Source organism: Eubalaena glacialis, chromosome 10 (assembly GCF_028564815.1).
Source record: "Eubalaena glacialis isolate mEubGla1 chromosome 10, mEubGla1.1.hap2.+ XY, whole genome shotgun sequence".
In the NCBI taxonomy this organism is placed as follows: Eukaryota; Metazoa; Chordata; class Mammalia; order Artiodactyla; family Balaenidae; genus Eubalaena; species Eubalaena glacialis.
In genome coordinates this window covers 48,442,866-48,464,973 of record NC_083725.1, presented here as the reverse complement: position 1 = coordinate 48,464,973, position 22,108 = coordinate 48,442,866, and the positions used below count along the sequence as shown (strand labels likewise).

Below are 22,108 nucleotides of genomic sequence, written 5' to 3'. Positions count from 1 at the left end.
CTATATTTCCCTGAATTCATACCTTTGCTCATGCCATTCCAAAAACAATGCCCATTTATCCCAATCTATTTATTAACATCCTACTTACACTTTAAGACCCGGTTAAAAGGCTAGCTTTTCCAAGAAATCTTCCCCAGGTCTTCCAGCTGGAACAAAACTCTCAGTCGACTACACTTCTGCCTATACTCTATAATGGCACTTAACACTTTCCACATTAGACTAGAGCTCTTTGGTTACACAGCCTCCTCCTTTTTAAATTATAAACTGCTAGAGAATAAGAATCTTGTAATTGGCAAGGCATTTGAACTCAGAGCAAAGATTGCAGTCTGCTAATCTCATTAAGTAACCAATGCCACTTTGGTTTTCCTAGGCCCATAAACTTCACTACATAAATTTCAATCCAAACATTCCTGTTATCCTTGTCATCCTGAACTTCTTCAAAAATGCCAGACCTTCTAGTCCGACTATGTGTTTTCTCCATCCATTTTCCCTGCCCAAGTCTTCCTTCAGCTCCTAACTTTTCCTAACCTTTATACTAGACTTTTACTCCATACTGAATAAATTCTCTTACATCTTCAACCAAATTCTCCCCTCTACCTCTTTGCTTCAACTGAGATCTCCTTCCAGGAATCCACTTCGCTGCAGCTTTTTCTAGAGAAAACTTTCTTGTCCCACATCTTAAAAGCCCAAAGGTGAAGCCAGCATTTCCCCAGCTCCTTTCTCATGCTTCTACACTAGTATTACTTTTCCATCTTCATATATAAAAGCCTTCTTCCTCTGAGGTTCATGGGATTCGGGTATAAAACCTCTCGGTAACTATCATCCACTCACCTTTTAATTACTCCTCCTCACTCAGTAAGAACTTTCTAATCTGGCTCACTTTCTTCTCTAAAGCTTCTTTCTACTCCAAAAGTGCCTTCATCATGGGAATTTTAATGCCCATAAGGGCAAACTAGCAACAACCTAGCTCAAAATTCCTCACTTCCTACATCCCTCATCTATATCCCCACCTTAGCAATGTGCTTCTGTAGTCACACACTGTACTTTATCATTTCTGGAAGCTACCCAGCCTTTGTAATCTTAAACTTAAGGAAACCAATATCTGACCACAGATGCTATTCTTTCCAAATATCTCACTTTCTTAACTTTCCCTTCATCTAATCTTCAACCTGGTGGTGACAACTCATCCCTCAACTCCTCCATTTGTCATTATTATCCTTCATGCTTTACTGCTCTCTCTATCCCCCTTCACTTCCTTCCCCATCCAACCTGGAATACACAGTATCATTTTATACTCTCTCTCACCAAACACTCAGTATCCTTATATCCTTATCCACTGACCACCACTTCCCTAACTAACCCCTAAATTCAGATCAATATATTGAGTAACTATCTACCTTCTCCTGCGCTAATGGAATAAATCTTCACATTGGAGCCATTTAAAACTTATGGTTAGGAAATATTAGCTAGGCCCTGGGCAGTGCTCAGCAACACTCGCACTTACCAAGTGATTTTTCTAAACCATCACTACCTTTTCCCCAAGCCAATCACATCCAGTCAATCCAAAGTCCTGTAGAGTCTACTTCCCTATCATCTCTTGAAAGCATCCTTTTTTCTATCCTAATTTTTACTGTCTTAGCTCGACACCTCTTCCCTCAACTACTCATCCAATATATCATCTCAAACTAATACCAAAGTGATCTTTCAAAAACAGATCTGATCCTATCATTCCTCTGCTTAAAACTTGTTTTTAAATTGAGATATAATAGACATATAACATTATATTAGTTTCAGGTGTACAGCATAATGATTCCATGTTTGTATATATTGTGAAATAATCACAGTTAAGTCTTGTTAACATCCATCACCATAAATATTTACAATTTTTCTTCTGATGATAACTTTTAAGATCAACTCTCTTAGCAACTCTCAACTATACAATACAGTATTACTAACTATAGTCACCATGCTGTACATCACATCCCCATGACTTTATTTCATAACCAGAAGTACTCTGACCACCTTCACATTTCACCCATTCCCTCCTACCCTAATCCCCTGCCTCTGGCAACCACCAATCTGTTCTATGTGAGTTTGGTTTTTGTTTTTCAGATTCCACATATAAGTGAGATCATACAGTATTTGTCTTTCTCTGACTTATTTCACTTAGCATAACGCCCTCAAGATCCACCCATGTTGTTGCAAATGACAAGATTTCCCTCTTTTTATGGCTAAATAATATCCCGTTTTGTGTGTGTGTGTGTGTGTGTGTGTGTGTGTGTGTGTGTGTAGCACATTTTCTTTATCAATTCATCCATCAGTGGACCCTTAGGTTGCTTCCATATTTTGGTTATTGTAAATAATGCTGCAATGAACATGAGGGTGCACATATCTTTTTGAGTTAGTGTTTTCGTTTTTCTCAGATAAATATCCAGAAGTCGAATTGCTGGATCATACAGTAGTTCCATTTTTAATTTTTTGAGGAACCTTCATCCTGTTTCCCATAGCGACTGTACCACTTTATATGCCGACCAACAGTCCACCAGGGCTCCCTTTTCTCCATATCCGCACCAACACTTGTGATGTTTTGTCTTTTTGATAAGAGCCATTCTAACAGGTGTGAGGTGATATCTCATTGTGGTTTTATCTTGCATTCCCTGCTTAAATCTTCAGTGATTACTCACTGCCAACAGAATCGAGCTCAAACTCCTTAGCACAACACTTGAAGTCTTCCATGATCTGGCCTTTGTTCTACACATCTAGCTGGAGCTCTTATTCATCTGAATCCATTGGGAATGGCTTGCAGATTCTCTAAGTTCTTTAGCTATTTCATGCATCTGCACCTTTGCTAACCTTGCTTAACCCTGCTGTCTTTGTCTCTAATGTCCTTCGTACACTTCCATGCCCTCTTTGCCCATCCATCTTGTAAACATGACTACTTCTTCCTTCACTGTACACTGTACATATTTCTATCATAATACCTGTAACACTGTATTGTATTTACTCATCTACGAGCTCCTCTTCTCAGACACTTTGTTATTGTTTACTATTCCAAGATCCTTTACCACAGATCATTTTCCTATCTTGCTCACAATATGTAAAGCGTCTAAAAAAAATGTAGCACCACGTGTAAGTATCGATATTAGCTGTAATTATTTATGACAAATGAGTGTTATTACACAGAAATTACCCCACCCCAAGTAAGATTAGCTGCAGAAATTTAAAAATTATAATAGCAAAGGTGCTGTTTCACCTCTCATTAATACTACTTTCAGCTGTGACATATTACAAGTCAGAATACAAATGTCCCCTAGTGACTGCACCCACAGATTTACTGGGGGGGCGGAGAGGACAGCAAGAACTACAATTAAAGACCTGGTATTCACAAAATAAGGGATTATGTCTTTTGGACAACATTATGTTAGAAGTATTAGAAAAATGATTATTTTATGTTTACATTGATGTACTATGTTTATACTGATTCATTTTTGTCTATATTGATTCACTGTATAATGCACATATACCTTTAAAAAATTTTTAACAATTACCAAACCCTGACTATGTACAAAATACTAGATTACAGAACAGCCTCTGCCCTTGAGATTTCAGCCCGATAAGAGGCATTATACCACATAAGCATATCAATAATACCATGAGAGGTACAAACAAGGGCCAGGAGAAAAAACTCAAAGGAAATGGTAATAATTTGAGGATTAGGGAAAAGAAGAAATACATTAAGTTGAACCATTTGAAATTGCTGTTTTGTAGGTAAAATGGTCAAATATCAACTATTCCACATGGCTCGATGTGTTCAAATGAAGGAGAAAGAAATTCAGCTGGGCCTTTACGGACTGCAAGGCACAGATCAAGGCTTTGCAAATCACAAGCACCCCCCTCACCTCCCCCAACATGCGCACACACACACACACACACACACACACACACAGAAATTTTTAAAAAGAGTTTTGGAAAGTATAGGGCGTATTTTGTGAATAATAAGTCACTGACTCAAACAAAATAGATAAAAGGCCTGGTACCAGAACACTGAGAATCCTAAATTCCAGGCTTAAAAACCTTGCTAGGAAAAGGCAAGGGGTTCACAATGAGAAACCACCCCACACCCTCTAGGGTGGCTAAAATCAAAAAGACAATAACAAGCGTTAGCAAAATTGTGGAGAAATTGGAACCCTCATACATTGCTGATGGGAATGTTAGATGGTATAGCCACTTTGGAAATCAGTCTGGCAGTTCCTTAAAAGGTGAAATGGAGTTACCAAATGACATAGCAATTCCACTCCTAAACATATATCCAGGACAAATGAAAACATGCCTACTTAAAAAACTACACAAATATACACGCATGTTCACAGCAGCATTATTCATAATAGCCAAAAAGTTAAAATGTGCCATGCCATCCCCCTGCTTGAAATCCTTCCATGGCTCCCCACTGCTCTTACTTACCTTAACATCAAGTAGCTACATGCCCCTGCCTCCTTCTCCAGCCTCCTCTTATACATCTCTCTTTCTCCTTGCTCTTCTGTCCAACCACAGTGGCCTTCTTTGAGATCCTTAAATAAGCTGGCACCTCTGCAGGGAGCCTAGTTCTGCAAAACTCCCTGACTAGTTCCTCTAAGACTACAAACTTTAAGAAGGAAGAACTGTCAATTTTGCTCGCCATTCTATTCCTAAGACCTAGCATGGTACCTGGTATAGAACAGGCACTCAAGAAATACTGCTCAAACTAATTAATGAGTGAAAAAATGAGAATGATCAAAAGATTGAATTATTCTAATCAAATTCATCAGAGGCCATGACTAGAACATAAGACAAGATGAAAAAGAAATGTGGCAAAGGGGGGCTGAGGGGGGGCAGAACAAGGCAGGGGAAGATAAACAGAATGTTTCATTTTCCTTCTGGAGTTCCTGTGCATATGTTACTTTATATACCATATATAGTGTTCCATTTCCATTGAAAAATTTCTTAGGACATTGGAGCAAATATTTTGTTAAGGAGGCTATGTCTTAAGTGAATGACAAATAATCCTTAAACAACTGGTGGGAATTGTTTTGACTGTTATTTCCACTGGAATGATTAAAGAAAAAGTAGGGAATTAAGAAACAAGGATACTTAACAGCAGTATCCACGGCCAAGTGACTTAATCCCCACTCCCCATTACAGTTTCATTATCTGTGAAAAGTACCAATTAGACTATTTTAATGGTTAGCTTTTTGATGGTCAGATACCTCTTTGAAAAATCTCATGAAAGCTATTCCCTGAATTGTTTACAATGTCAGGGACTTTAAGGTTAAGAACCGTGGCCTAGATAATTCCTTTTAGTTCTAACATAGTCCAGAGCTTCAGAAATGAGTATTCTGCCTTCTGAAATATTCACACAATATCTAGATAAATACTGAAAAATTAAACTGATTGTCCAAAAGGTATATGTGTATGTAAGTGTATATATATGTATGTTTTTTCTAATTAGGTAATCACAGTCTTGAATATGAAGTTAAGACTCATAAACTAAATAGAAATATTCCAATATTGTATTTCATACAACAGAGTCAAAAGGAAACTAAATCCAATAGCTATACTTATTTCAGGAACTCTGGGCTATCACTGTGTAAATTCAATGCCCCTGATTATAGATAAATAGAAACGATACCCTATCAAGAAATATAAGCCACAATTTCTTTAAATATTTTCATTGTTTTTATATTAAGTGATTTTATCAGAAGCTATATCTATCTTTTAAAATACACTTGAAAAATAATCTAATTTAGCTAAGTAATGATTCTTTTTTCCTTTTTTTCTTTTTTTTTTTTAACTAACTACAGATGGGCCACAGAAGTCTCCCCCATAATGTCATTTCAAGTGCAGTGGAAAGACCTTCACTGTCTGCCTCCCTGGCCCTACCATACATTATCAACAGCTTCCACCATTAGGGTTTCTGAGCTTAATGATTCTATTTCAAATGTCATACATTTCAAAACATACCTGTAATAATTAGGAGGAGATACCTCCTTAAAAATATACATATGGTTGGCTCAGTAACTCTTCTAAATAAATAATTTCATCAGAATGAACTGGAACACAAGAATATAAACTCAGTGACTCAGGAACATCACCCTTGCCAATGCCCAACATGGTTATGTTCCAAGGCTTCTTATTCTGTGATTCGTACACTTAGTCTAACCTTGTGGCCTCAGTACACTGGAACTTGTTATTAGCTTCAGTGGCCTGACTCACTGGACTGCTTTCTCCTCTGCCAAGGTGAAAAACAAAAACGCATGACTTGGAGTAATCTTGGCACTTGCGTTTCTGACAGCACACTCATTTTTCTTTCAAACACCGCATGTGGTTTTCCTTCACAAGTCTCTTTCCAAATCTGAAGGCCATATTCCATTTCTTAAGAGTTTAGCTACTTTCTACATTACAGCAAATTGTCTATCCTCAATGGTTCCATTTTCTTAGTACCCACTCGTTCCCTAATTCCTTCCCATCTGGCTTCTGTCTCTATCAAGCCCCTAAAATGGCTCCTTCCTATAGTTGCTAATGACCTGATTATTTTTTTAAAAAAGGTCTTTTCTCAGTTCTGATACTATAAATTCAGCTCTCTTCACTAGCATATTCTTTTGGTTATCCCATATCTCAGTTTAATTTCATCAGTACTCTTGAGTATCTACTATATGCAAGACACTACTGTTCTAGGAACTACTAGAGATACAGAGATAAATAACATAGGGTTGCTGCTCCTAGTGAGCTTTCACTCCAATGTACTTAATACAAGTACAGAAAAATCACAACACAATATAAAATATGAAAAATGAATGAAATAAAGAACTTAGGGGTTTGGAAATTGGAATGCTCATATACAGCTTTAACTTAGGGGCTTGAAAAGGGTTTTAAGAAAGAGGCAGCATTTGAAGTTAGACTATAGAAGAGGTTCAACACCTTCTCAACAATTTCACTAAGCAAAAGAACAATATGAAAAAAAGAAAAGAAAAAGAAAGAATTAGGAAATTCAGGGCATATTAAAGCTATTGTAAGAGGCAGACCACTTTAAAGTATGGGATACTTGTAAGGCTCAATCAGAGATATGCCAGAAAAGGTAAGTTTTGATTAGCCTGTACAAGTTCTAAAAATAAGTTGATATCTAGATATTTAGTTCTGAAAGCAGTGAGAAGCCACTGAAAGTTTCTGTGCTTTCGGAAGATCATTTTAACAATAGGTCAAAGAATGGATGACAACAGCAGGAAAATCTGTTCGAAAACTATTAGGAGACCTCCTCAAGTCAGAGGTACTAAGGACCTAAACTAGCAGAAAAATGAAATAGGACTGGATGCAAGGCACACTGGAGACAGAATCAATAGAACTTGGCAACTGACTTGACATGATGAGAGCAGGAGAGAAAAGGGTCAAAATATGAACCCAAGTACTGCTGACTGAGAAACCAGTGTGCCAAATTAGAGAGCAAGAAAAGTAGGTAGTTTGGGGAGCTAATGAGTTTCATCTTGGAATTTTTAAGACTGAGGTGGCATCAAGGCATCCACAGGGAAATATACGCACCCCACGCAGCAGTAGGCCAAAGGATTTTATATTTTACCTGGTCATGCATTTGTTCATCCATTCATTCAGGCAATTTTGATTTACTGCTTACACTGTGTTGGATGAGTGCACTGTGAAGATACATGCGATACGGTAACATTAGATGTGCTCCCAAATTAAATCTTCATGGGAGAGGCTGACTCCTATTCAACTATCTATGAAACTGACTGTGATAAATGCTATAAGAGTGGTTTAAAAAATACTACAGAGTAGAAGAGCAAAGGACTGAGTGCGACTGGGAAAGGTTGAGGCAGACCTGAAAAATGTGTCATTTTGTTATGGACAATGGCCTGTTAATAGGATTTGAAGGTAGAGTGGAAAAGTAAAAACATTCCACACAGAGAACAGCAAAAGTAAATAGATTACTTGGGGAAACCTATGTGACTGGGCTTTGTGGATCATGGCAGGGGTGGAGGCAAGAAAGGCTGAGCTATGTTCTATGAAGAAACCATAGAAATTGTGGTTCTATGAAGGATACCATAATAAGAGTTCAGATTCTATTCTGTAGGCAATGGGAAACCATCAAACATTTCTGAGCATGTGTTACATAATCAGTTCTATGTGCAGAGAGAGATTCTGCTGGCATGATGGAGCACCAACTGGGGGAAAACCTCTAGAGGAAGTCAGATTAGTTAACAGGCTATTGAACGAAATCATTAATAGACATTTGGAACAGGCCGCACAATGACAAAGACAGGAAATACAGAAGAAAGAGCAAATTTGAATGGGGTATGTGAAAATATGCAGTAGATTTTGATGTTGTTGAACTTGAAGCTCTGACAAAGTACCCAAGTGTTCATTAAGTAAGTGGAAGTACAAAACTTTTCCAGTTTTGAAGTTCTTTGGAGAGGTTACAGTTAGGTGACAGATAAATCCATGGAACTGAATCATGTAGCTCAGGGACAGGATATATAAAGCTATAAGAGATTTGAGATTTAGTGAACAGAACTACAGTCATTTTCACAGAATACAGACTGGAGGTAGAAGTCTAGAAAAAAATGGTCAGAGAGATGAAAGGATCAAGAGAAAAAGTTTAGTGAAAGCCAAAAAGAGTGTTTTAAATTGGTAGTTCATAGTACATAATAATACTACAAAGAGGTCAAGGAAAATAAGAGAAAAATCCAATGGAATTATTAATAAGATATGTAAAATAAATTACTATGTCAACAAGATCTGTATGTTTTAGAAACAATAATCTAATAGGAATGAAAAACTGAGGTAATAAGGCATATTGTCTCTCTCTCAGTAAACTTAACTGTATCCAAACCCACTCTTTCTTCCTTAGATGATAACACATCCCTTCTCAGGTTCAAGGCAAGTCCCTCCTCCTGTGTTCTTCATCCTGCCCCATCCAGTCATCTTCAGGAGAGGAGAGTGAGTGTGTGTCTGTGTGTGTGTGTGTGTGTGTGTGTGTGTCTGTGTGTGTGTGTGTGCGCGTGCGTACACATGCACAGACTTTATACAACACTGGATATTCAGTAGAAACTCAACACTGATTTGCTGAATCTATGTCAAGTTCATTAATAACTCTACCCTCTACTGCTCTAATGATACTGCTTTCTGGATGTCATGTGACTTCAGGAAGTTTCTCTAGTTCTTGCCCTCCTTAACTTCTCTGCAATATCTGACACTACTGGCACTGCCTCCCTATTGGGATTCTTCTCCTCTCTAAATTTCCGTTGTCATTAAAATTTACTGGCTTCCTCCAGGTTCTTTTCTTCCAGTTGCCCCCTAAATATAGATTCTCTTGAAAGTTCTGACCTTGGCTCTGTTCTCTGTCCTCAGTCTCTCTCTGAAATATCATGGATTCCCACAGCTTCAGTTATCACCTCCGTGCCAATGATTTTCAAACATCTTTAGTCTTCTCAGTCCCACATTTACAAATACTACTAGTACTATCTGGCCCCACCCTCTCTCTCTCCAGTCCTATCTCTCACTCTGATCCTGTCTGGCTACTGCCCACACCTTACAATGACACTAAGCTGCACAGTAAGAAACCACAGTTATACCAAATAATAGTTTTTAATTGTCCCTTTCAAATGCAAGTATAGGCACCAGTTAGCCAACTATTCTGATAATTAGCCAGTTAATTAAAGAATATTATAACTTTCAAGGACCTCCAAGATTTTAGTGAAACTCCCCTCATTTACAGATAAAATACAGCCCAGAGAAGTGAAGCGAATGATTTGAAATACGATATCGAATAAGTGGCAGAGCCAGATACATCAGGTCCCATTTTGACTAAATCACACTGCTTCTGATACGGAGTACAGAACCAAAAGGACAAATACCCTCAGGGTGTTTACTATCTAACTAGGGACATGAAACAAATGCACACACGCACGCACAAACACACACACCAATATTTCTATCCCATAAGCTCACTGTATGAAGATGAAGTTCAGCTGAGACCAATCAAGGAATGCTCCCTGGAGAAGATAAAGCTGAACTGGATTTAGAAGTGGGTTAAGAATAAAACAACCAGAAAGCAGTTTCTTTGGGTTTCTTTCCCATAATTTTTTTTTACGTTTCTGGACAATAAACACAAGGAACATATTCAATATGAGAAGACTGGATTGTTCATTAAATCTCCCATTTAGAATTCAGTATGAAAAGGATGTGATAATAAAAACAAAAATAAAAAATAAAATATACATATATAATGAGGTGAAAAAAAAAAAAGAATTCAGTATAAATCCAAGTGATATTGTAGGATCTTGAAAGTAAATGAAAGCTCCAGTGACAATCTACTATTATCTCAGAATGTTACTGTTCCCTGACTCTCATCTACTTTACTGTTTAAGACTGCTTCATCTCCTTTTACTCCACTACTCAGCAGCCATGTGGCTGTGGGCAGGATGCTCTACCTCACTAAGTCTCAGTTTCTTTATGTGTAAAATGGAAATGATAAACTCTACCTCATATAATTGATCATTTATTCAGCTCCTTGTGTTCCAAATAAGACCACCCATTCCCCCCAGCCCCCAGCCCCCATCAGTAGGAGTTATGAAAGGACATCAGAAATCCAAGTGCTCTGGAAGAGTAAGACTGTGTGCCTCCATCTCTCCATAGCCTCCCCAACATCACTGGCAAGTGAAGAGTAGATCCCAGAACTGTGAGTGATCTCTAGAGGACCTCACCCTTCCCTCCCCCTCAATAATCAGTCTCCCTACATTCCATCATCCCATCTTAAGAACTGTAAGGACTAACTTCATTATACCCTTTATCTCTGTTTACAACAGTTCCCACAAGAAGTCAGAACCACCAGACTAATTCCCTCCTCCCATCTCATCTTCCATTCACTTCCCCCCCCCCAACTCCTGTGCTTCTGAATTTCAAGGTTAATCATCAGCAGAATATCCTCTACCTTCCTCTCCCTTAAATGGTCTCTTTACCTTTTACTCTAACTAAAGCCTGGTTTTTCCCCCTGAGAACACTGCTCTCCCTATAGCCCTTTCAAATGGAAAAATAAGCCCTCTTATTTTCTCACCAAAATCTCTCTCCCACAGCTGGGCCTGGAAATTAGGCCTTGTTCTCCATTGCCACTTTCAGACTATTCTTCCTCTCCATGTCTAAAAACCCCAATCATTCAATCTTATGTCATGAGGCTACACTACCTTCTACCCCTCCTTGCTGAGGTCAACGACCAGTCTCTAACTCACTCTCCCTCACTCTTTGAAGAATTAGCTTCAGGCTCACCCTGACTCTTTCTAGTATCAACACAATTGCTATAATTCTTACTGATTTCAATATCCATATAAATGAATATTCCAACACCCTGGCCTCTCAGTGCCTTACCTCCTCTCCACCAATGATCTTGTCCTCCACTCTACCTCAGATCAAGATCACACCCTAAAACACTGGCATTCCCAATTAACTGACCTCCATAATTTAAATTTCAAAAGTTCTACTAACTACCAGCTCATCTCTCTAGGACCCTAGCCAACATCTTTTAATTGTTCAATTCCAAGGCCTCCACTGTTCCTACTGTCTTTCACTGTCTCTATTTCATGACCTTATTTCTCTTTCCCCAACTTATTAAATTCTATAGCCTGTAATTACAATCATCTCTGGTCCTTGCTTGCTTCATGGTACTTACCTGGCAACACCCAAATGCTACTTAAGCCAACTCTCTGCCTACTCCAGATCTGAACCCATACAGTTGGATTAGTGTAGAGAAAAACACACAACCATACGGCCTGGACTCACTTTGAATACATGATCACTCACCTCAACCAAGCCCTTAATACTGCCCATCAAACACACTACATTTCCCTAATCCATATGTTCTCCCATTCTTCCAGACAACTATTTCATATGGTCTTTTCTTTCCTCATCCTCTACCATCCTCTCCGTCTGGAATTTAGTAGGTGATCTAGATTCCCATTTCACTGAAAAATATAGAAGCAATCAAAAAAGATCTTTCACAGGCTCCCTCAAGTACAACCTCTTTGCATCAGTGCATACGTACTCTGCCTTCCTTTCTCTTACTGTAGGGAAAGCATCCATACTTCCATCTAAAGCCAGCTCCTCCACTGAACTATCTCCCCTCATCTTCACAAGAAAATCTCTCCAGCAATTCTTCCCTCTGGTTCCTGTATCATAAAAATTTTCCTCTCTTCTCAATCATTCCAGTCAGCATAGAAACATGCTATTATTTCTCTTAACTTACCCTCCAGATACCACTTCGCTTCTCTGAGCTTCCTTTCAGCAAAACTCCTTGAAACAGATGTCTACTCACTGCTTCCAATTCCTCACTTCTCATTCTCTCTGAACCCACTTCCAACGGGCCAACAAAAATGCTTTTGTCAGGCCATCAAGAACCTCCACTTTGCTAAACTCAACTGTCAATACTTAGTCCTCATCTATAAGCAGCATTTGACATAGCTGATCCTTCCTTCTTGAAATACTTTCTATCCTTGGCTTCCAAAACACTGTACTCTTATGGCTACCTCACGAGCCCTTCTTCCTCTCAGGTCTCCTGTAGTGATTCCTTCTCACTTCTGAACCTCCTAACACTGGAGTACCCCTAAACTCTCAGTCCTTGAAACTCTTATCTTCTCTATGTACATCTCCCCTCCTTAATAATCTCATCCAGTCTCACAACTTTAACATCTCTAAATTGATGAACCCAAATGTATAGCATTATCCCACACTTTTCTCTTGAATTTCAGATTCCAATAACTTATTTATGTAACACCTCCAGGTGAACAATATGCCCCAAACCAAATTCCTGCTCTTCTTCCTGAAACCAGCTCTAACATCTTAGTAAATGTTAATTCTATGCTTCTATACTTTCTTGAGCCAAAAACTCTGGAGTCAACTTTGACTCTTCTCCTACACTACATGTTCAATCCATCAGGAAATCCTATTGGCTGCACCCTCAAAACATGTCCAGTATCCAATCACTTCTCTTTCCTCTTTGGCTACTACCATCATCTCCCTCCTGGATGATTCCAATTCCCTACAAACCAGTCTCCCTGGTTCTGCATCCTAGTCTGTTCTTAACACAGCAGCCACAGTGATCCTTCTGAAACATCTGACATAGTCACTCCTCTGCAAAAAACCTTCCACTACCTTCCCATCGCACTCAAAACAAAAGCCAAAATCCTTAATACGGCCCAAAAGGCTTTCACATCTGCCCCCACCCTTACCTCCCTGACCTCATCTTCTACTATTCCCCCCTCTGCTCCTTTGCACTATAACAACACAGGAGCCCTTGCTGTTCCTCAAACACACCAGGCAAGCTCCCACTTCAAGTCCTTCATATCTTCCATTACCTCTATCTGTAACTCTCTTCTCCTAAATATTCCGTTTCTTCCTTTACTTTCTTCAGCTTTTTTGCTCAGATGTTGCCTACTTAGTGAGACCTTCTCTGGCCATTCTATTTAAAATTGCAAACAACTCCAAACCCACCCACTCATTCTCTATTCATCCTCCCTGCTTTATTTTTCCCAAAACACTCATTGCTATCTGACATACTTTTTGTTTTACTTATTTATTTTCTGTTTCCTCCATTTAGTTAATACTTGCTGAGTACTTAATTACCACATGCCAGGAACAGTTCACATACTGATAAAGATTAAATAAAATAATACATGCAAAGAGCTTAGCACATTACCTGACAGAAACACCTTAACAATGTAAAATACTATTTTTATCTAATGGAGGCTGGAATGGGATGCCGCCTACTGTCATCAGAGAACACCAGTTTAACAGAATGAGGTTAAACACAGGGTTGGAGAATTAAAACAAATGAAACTCTAACAATTTTATGCTTAAAGAAGCAAGGAGCTAAATTATCCATAATCAGATAGTCTCTGCCAGAGAAAATGTAATACAATTTATTTAAAACATAACAAGAAAGCAAAAATAACTTCTGGAAAAGGAAATTTCATATTTCCCCTCTAGCAACCAGTTCCAATTATTAAATCATTGTTGGAAACATAAGATCCTTTCTGCTTTCAACACAAATGCTGTGTACTATGTCATTTCATGACCAAAAAGGGATGTATACCATTAAGCGTTTAATAGTGGATTATTATAAGTAACCATACTGCAAAGCACCTTCACAATATGAAGCATGGGACACTTTGGAGGATGCTAACACATAAACTATTCTCTCACCCCAACTAGGACATGTAAGTTTAAGCTACAAGAAGAGAAAGGAAAATTAGGTCTCGTAAATCATGGAAAGTCATTTAGCCTCTCAGAGCCTCAATTTCATACTGCAAAGTAGGGATAAAAATACTGATACTTGTTCTTATCTCACTGGATAGGTCTAAAATAATGTGAAAATGCTATCTAAGCATTAAGATTCTTTTATATATAAACACCACTACTAAGGGGGGGGCGGGGAGGGACCAGCATCCAACAACTGATAATGTACTAAAATATGGAAAATGAAGTTACTGTTAAAATGTTTAAGATATACATCAGCTCTTGATAGTCATAATGCCCCCAACTCTCCCCTCTTATACACACACATGCATACATACATAGAAATAAACTATTGTCCCATATGAAAATGTGATTCAAAGACTTCTCCGTCAACATTATTTCTTACGTATACTGCATAAACTTTCCCCATAAGAAGGCCGCCACACAGCAGCAACATCGTGAAATTTTATTCATTTTCAATTAGTGTGGGCACTTTTCTGCCCAAACCTTTTATCAGAATTGTTATTAAGAAATAGTATCGCTACTGAGCCTGCGCGTCTGGAGCCTGTGCTCTGCAACGGGAGAGGCCGCGACAGTGAGAGGCCCGCGCACCGCGATGAAGAGTGGCCCCCGCTCGCCGCAACTGGAGAAAGCCCTCGCACAGAAACGAAGACCCAACACAGTCAAAAATAAATAAATAAATTAAAAAAAAAAAAAAAAGAAATAGTATCGAATTATAATCATTCTGTTCCTATAAATCCTTTAATGGAGGTACAAAAAACCACTGACAAGGTTCAAATACCTAAGCCATAAATAAATACAACATTCCCTGGCCCTGGATAACCTGCAAGTTATTAATAAGGTTCAGAATAATGGAGAGGTAAGTGTACTTCGGAACAAAAACAATCATAATACCTCAAGGGTAGGCCAAACAATTTCTGCCCTCAAGAGCAGTAATGTCTGTACTTAGAAAACTGTGCTACGTCAAAAAAAAAGTATAAATAAAACACACATTTTAGAAATTAATAAAGTTGTTATAGAGAGAATATGTTCTCAAAAGCTACAAAACTGATAAAAATGTAACCAGCACTGTGGAATACTCTTGTTACTAATACTAATTATTCTTTATACTTATTCATATGCAGACTGCTTTTCTCAGGAGGCTCAAAATACCTCAGAATAAAACTGTTATATTCTAAATTCTGATTCATTGTATAATCCTTTGGAAGACCAGTTAAAGATTATATGAACATGCAAACAATTTACATTCTCACATGTGCTTATCCAAATTTGCAGAGCCATGGCCATTGTAAATGGGAAACCATTCTCAGTAGAACTCCCCTCTTTAACCTACTTCTTATTCTACCCTAAACTACATTCTTCTCTTTATTCCTAATTTAAAGGAATCAAGTCAATATTATTTAAATGTTAACTTCTGGCTCCACAAAATAACCAAATGAACATACACACATACCTATGAAAGAACAGAACTTAGCTTTATAGTGACTAAGAGAGGCATAATACAGGACAGCACTAGTCATACTATTTTTCAATAGTCCTGCCACTATCTCAGCCAGAGTGATGCAGTTTTCTTTCCACCACAAGATCAAAACAGAAATCCCATCATCTGACTCTTAGTCATTCCCACACATTTACTGGTCTGCTGTTATTGCAACAGAATATCTTTTTCCCTTGCTACACTATTCCTAAGAGCAATGTTCCACCCTTTTGGTCTCAGAAGTTCTACTATTTCAAAGTGTAGCATTTAGGCGAACAGAGTTATACAAACTAATTATTGGTAGGAAGATAGAAATTACTCTTTATATGCTTTTCAAAATATATAGTATTAAATAAGGTACTCTCTACTTTTCAATTTTTTTGTTTGTTTCAGTTAGATTTTTTTTTAAAGTTATACTTATTCCTGAGAATTAATCAGGCTAAAAACTTGCTAATTATGACAATTATGTCTAAACAAATGAATTTTGGTATCTACCACAAAAGTATTTCTTGCCTCAATACTAGTGAACTTACAAGCATCCCTGGTAATGCTGCAAAGGCAGAAAAACCTGTCTCCAGATAGCAGGGGTCACTTATCAATTCCAAATATTCCCATGCCTCAAAGTACCCCTCAGCTTCTTCAAGGATGGAGACCAAGAATCTCTACCTCCACTAAAGGCCTCTTAGCCATCTTCCCTCTGGCTCTTCACACTCTTCCCCTCCATTTGTGGGGCAGGAACTTCCTAAGTCTCCTATTTCATACCCTCCCCTCTCATAGACATTTACTGACATCACCAATGTATCATGTACTGGGGACAGTGTTGAAAACAGATTCATTTTCTTCAAGGGACTTATGGTCTAAGGAAGATGCTGGATATCTAAGTATCTCATAATAGTAAAATGTGGGACTGAAAGGATATAAAGGACGCAATGGAAACACAGAAGAGAACACAAAGCATAGAGCACAGATGCAGAAGTGCTCAGTAGCTGAAAATATGAGCTGCAGGGTCACAAGGACTTGGTTTCCCGCTTAGCAAATAATAATTCAGGCAAGTTACTTAATCTAACTTCTTTCTTTATAAAATAAGGTAATGATATCTTATTAAAACCATAGTAAGGATAAAAAACATGACCTGTAGAAAGCAATTCGTACTAAATACTTAACTGGTAGAAAGCGTTCAACGAATAGCATCGTGGAAATACAAGAGTACCCGTGTCAGAAAGGAAAACAGTATGAAATCAGAAATAAGGGGCTCCTTTTAAAAAGGAACCCACTAACTAAATTAAAATGAAGCAAAGCCCTTGGCCCTAAAAGTACTTTTCACTCAGATGTACACTGTAAAATGTCCTCATTTGACTAAGATAACTAAACGTATAAACTTTTAAACGTAAAAAAAAAGTTTTAGTTAACGGATGAATCACTGAATACTAAGCACAAATATCAAGAGGAAAATTTTTTAATATATATAAATATGTACACATTATACACATACAAACACACACACACCCTCACACACATGCATACATGCATCCTGTGTAATTTCTGATAGATTCAAGCAGAAGACTGGCCCAAAGCTTCAATCACAAAACCAATTCCATCACCAGTATTTTTCAATGTAGCTGTTAGCAAAGCACTGACCCTCTTTGACTCTGCTGGTTTGCTGGACTGTTAATGGAATTAACATTACTTTATTGTCAATTGCACCAACACTGGTGGTATTTCACAATAATGAATGGAAAAATAAAATTCAGATACTAAAAGATGCCAAAAATATAGTTATACTCCTCTTAATTCTCCTGATTTAACATTTCAAAATCCCATAAAAACATTTCTAGCAAAAGTGAAAAAGTGTGTCTGAAAATTAGGGATGCAGATAAACATACCAACATTTTACACTCTTAATTCAAAACAACCTGGAAACAAGTCACCTATCTTTCCATATATCCTAGTAAACAAATGCCTCCCGAGGATTTAATTTCTTTTATTTCCAGTCATTACTGACTATAATCATTACAATAAGATTTAAATCACTTGCCTTATTTAAACTGCTTCACTCCTACTGCCAATTCAATTTTTCTTCAGTATTCCATGGAAAGAAAAGGTTCTTTTCAAAAAAGTATTCTCCTGTAAGTAATGTCCTGAGCACATACATAGCATGTTTGCCCAAGAACATTAAAGAATGTATTCTATATTCTGACTGTGAACGAGCTTTTCTAGAAATGCAAATTTTGCTGTCAATACTTACACAATGGACTACAGTGCATAAGCACTGTTCATGCTCTATTAGTCATTCTGTTGGAAATTTTATTAAAAAAAAATAAAAGGCCTGCAGTGTGTATAAAGCACTTAGGATACAAAAGACGTATTGTCAGAATATTTGCAGGATCTCCAAAATAGAAAAACAACTCCCCCAAACAAATTAATTACAGCTTATAGGAATTATATTTTTAAATGCTACACCAGAAACCTGAATTTCTTAACTTAACCAATCTACAGTATAAAAGAGATGACATGAGTGATCTTATCATCATGGCATCTGATTGACAGATGAGAGCCTACATTTTATATTCTCCAGAGAAACAAAGGGGATCTGAGCTCTGAGACAGCTGGTGCAGTGCATGTTGGCACTTAGTCTGGAAAATCCCTAGGTTCTGAGGTACACATGACCTTGGATACAGTTTAATTTGTATTATTTTATTTTCAGGTCTATCAACTACATTTCCCTAACTAAAAGTTAGGGCATATTACTTGGTAATGCAACAGAAAGTGTGAAAAAACAGGTTGTATAGAAAATGGTTTACATACGTGTTTTTCTTCTGCAGAGTATTATTTCTTCAAAGATCTTATCTAGAAATATAAATAAATAGGTAAAAGCCAAAGTATTCTAGCCAAAATGAGTGTGTCCACGGGGAATGGGGTGAGAATTGGAGAGGAGGAGGGACTTTCAGTCCCAGCACCAATCCCAACACCCTCAGCAACTTCTTAAAAGAGTTTCTCAGAACCCCTTCAAAAATCCTGATTCAAACTCTGATGAGAGTTGAAATTAAAACTCACATGGATTCATAAGTAGCCTAGAGAGGAAAAGTGAGCAATTTAGCTGAGAAAAATGTCGCACTAAACTGAACGTTGGTAAGAATAGAGCTCAAAGCGCACTACACTGAAATTGCATTTCCTTTTAGAAACGAACACTTCCATCCAAATTGAAGTATAAGGGCAGAAACACTAAAAAGAGGAGAGTTGACCTATTCTGTAAATGCTTGCTCAACAAACACTTTTACCTGGACAAACAATAGAAAACACACGGGGAATTCATGCTTTGATAAATGACCTTGCATGTAATTTTCTCATTCCATTATGCAAAACTGAATTCATTATTAAAACCATGAAGTCACACATCCATTCTTTAGGCTATCTAGACAGACATTTTGTTTTCCCAAGACAGAGAAAAACAAATTATTACTATTAATTGGTCACAACCCCATCAGCATAATGAGATATAACTTTTCTGCACAAACTTCAGTCATATAAGTGAAGTTGACATAGGTGTTTTATTTTGTTTTGTCCTGCACTCACTAAAACATTTTGTAGGAAAATAAGAGCATTCAACGTCTCTTCCTCTTCCTAGCCTGGAATGGTTAAATTAAAAATCTAATGTATTGGCATCATTCTGCGATTTATCCCTCCTTAATTTTGAATACTATTTGCTATTTACCAGATTAAGCTGGTTGTTTTTTCTTGCTTGTTTTTGCCTTTTTTTCCTCTATATGTATAAAAAGGATGAGGAAAACATCTCTCTTTTAAAGTACTTTTAGAATAATAATACTTAACGTTAGCATAGCCCTTTACAAATGTCAAAGAGCTCTCACACACATTTATCTTCCATACATATTACCAACTCTGGGGTTAGATTGCCTGGTACTAAATTCTGGTTCTACCACCCTGTTGTGACCTCAAGGAAGTTACTTAACCTCTCTGTGCCTCAGACTCCTCATCTATAAAGTGAGGATAATGATAATTCTGATACCTCACGGGACTGTTATGAGAATTAAATGAATATATGTAAAATACTTAAAACAGTGCCTACTACATGGTACACACTACACAGGCATTAACTATTCTTTTAAATTATTGTCATCGACATAAATCATCATATTTAGGTCTCACAACGATTCTGTAAAAATAGGACAGCAAGAATCATTTTACCCTTTTTCCAGATAAGGGAATCAGGCTCAGAGAAATCAGGGGACTCATCCAGAGTCATAGTTAAGAAGTAGATTCCGAACTAAAAAACACAGGCCTAAGAAAGTATCAAGGAATACAATGAAGGAATTATACTGCATGATTAGACTCCTTTTTAGAACCACCATATTTACAATTTTAAGTCTGTGGTTACAAAAAGGGCAAAAAAAAAATATTTGATGGGAAGAAAATTTTAAATTACGAAAATACAGCTTATTAGAAATGAATATGTGATTTTAAAATGTCTTTTTAAAAATCTTACAGTTAAAACATGTACCAAAATTTCCGGAAAATTGAATAATAGCATTTTATAGTTAAACTCAGTCGTTAATTTAAGAATTACAGAATATTTCAAAGAAAACTGGATAACGACATTTACTAATGTAAGGTTACAATTCAGTAACTATCAATATACCATACACAATACAATATAAAATACACAAACAACACTAAAATTAATTCAAATACATATAGTTCAGAAAATACTTTAGAATAACTTAGTCCCTCAGAGATATTGTGAATATCAACTACAACAATGGAGTATCATAAATATAAATGACTTCAATTATTTAAGGTCTCTGGCTTGGTATATAAAGTATCAGCTTCTGTACAAAGCAAATAAAACCACTCCTAATAGTAGCTTATAGAATACAAAGGAAAAAAACAAAGTTTTAACAGTAACCTGTTCATACTATTTATCGAGCACCTACTATTTGCAAAGCACTATGCTAGCTACCATCATTCAAAAAGGAAATCAGGGGGCTTCCCTGGTGGCGCAGTGGTTGAGAGTCTGCCTGCCAATGCAAGGGACACGGGTTCGAGCCCTGGTCTGGGAAGATCCCACGTGCCGCGGAGCAGCTGGGCCCGTGAGCCAAAATTGCTGAGCCTGCGCGTCTGGAGCCTGTCTGGAGCCTGTGCTCCGCAACAAGAGAGGCCTCGACAGTGAGAGGCCCGCGCACCGCGATGAAGAGTGGCCCTCCCTTGCCACAACTAGAGAAAGTCCTCGCACAGAAACGAAGACCCAACACAGCCATAAAAATAAATAAATAAATAAATAAATAAAAAAGGAAATCAGATCCTTCCTTTTCAGAAGCATAAAATTTAAAGTCCAAGTAGGGATAGTGCCATGGGGGGAATAAAAGGTTTTTTTCCTCTTCCTGGACTACCAGGGGTTCCCCCCCAACCCCAGTGATTTCAAAATTAGAACCAGTCATATAACTGACTAAAGATGAAGAAACAAACAGTTGATGTTCTTCAGTTATTTTTTTAGTTACTTTTTCAGGAACAGTGATGAACTGCCTATGATTTTATATATATACGCTGTCTGGCCTAATAAAACCCACAACGTGACTTGAAGTCTAGGAGTCGGCAGATCACTTCTGGCACTAAATATCTCCGTGACTTTGGAGAAAACACCACCAACCATTCCTGGCCTTCTAACACTTATGGTGCCTTCGGGTAAAGTTATTAAACTTCTCTAGGTCTGTTCCCTCAACTGCAAACTTACAGAGCTGTACCAGAATCCAAAAAGTAACTGGATCGGTGGGGTTCTCACTTTAAGTAGAGACTCCTGGGCCCACTCCCAGTGATTCAGAATGTCTGGCCTGGAACCCAGGAAGCTAAGTGCTCACCAAGCACCACAAGTGACTGAAATGTGCAGGCGGGCCTCAGCCACACTTGAGAAATTAACTACATGATCTCTAATGCACCAACTGTATAAAAAGATGACATAGCAAGATGACATAACTTATTTCAGAAACAAGGTCTTAGGAATTCTGGAGCTAGCTCAATGTTCAGGACATAATCTATGTTAAACAAATACTTACAGAGAGTAAGGAAGGAAGGAAGGGAGCTGGTAAAGACAGAAGGGAAGGCAAGGAGGAGGCTAGCTAGCTTACTGGTCATAGTTCTGCCTAAGAAACATACAGAACGATAGTAAAATTAAAACTGTGCAAAACATACATCAGCAGCTAGAAAGCGAAGACCTCAGTCTCTACACACATACAATTTTAAATACAACATCAGCCCTTGTCAAAGTGCAAAGTACTAAGGAGAAAAAAGCAAAAAACAGTACATGGAAGCCAAAAGAATCCTAATGGAAAA

At 37.7% G+C, this 22,108-nt stretch overlaps 1 protein-coding gene across 6 annotated transcripts in view; it reads right to left on the bottom strand.

The window, feature by feature from the left end:
• Positions 1-22,108, bottom strand: part of MTMR2 (myotubularin related protein 2) — a 105,820-nt gene that overhangs the window by 74,660 nt on the left and 9,052 nt on the right. The window lies entirely within an intron of this gene.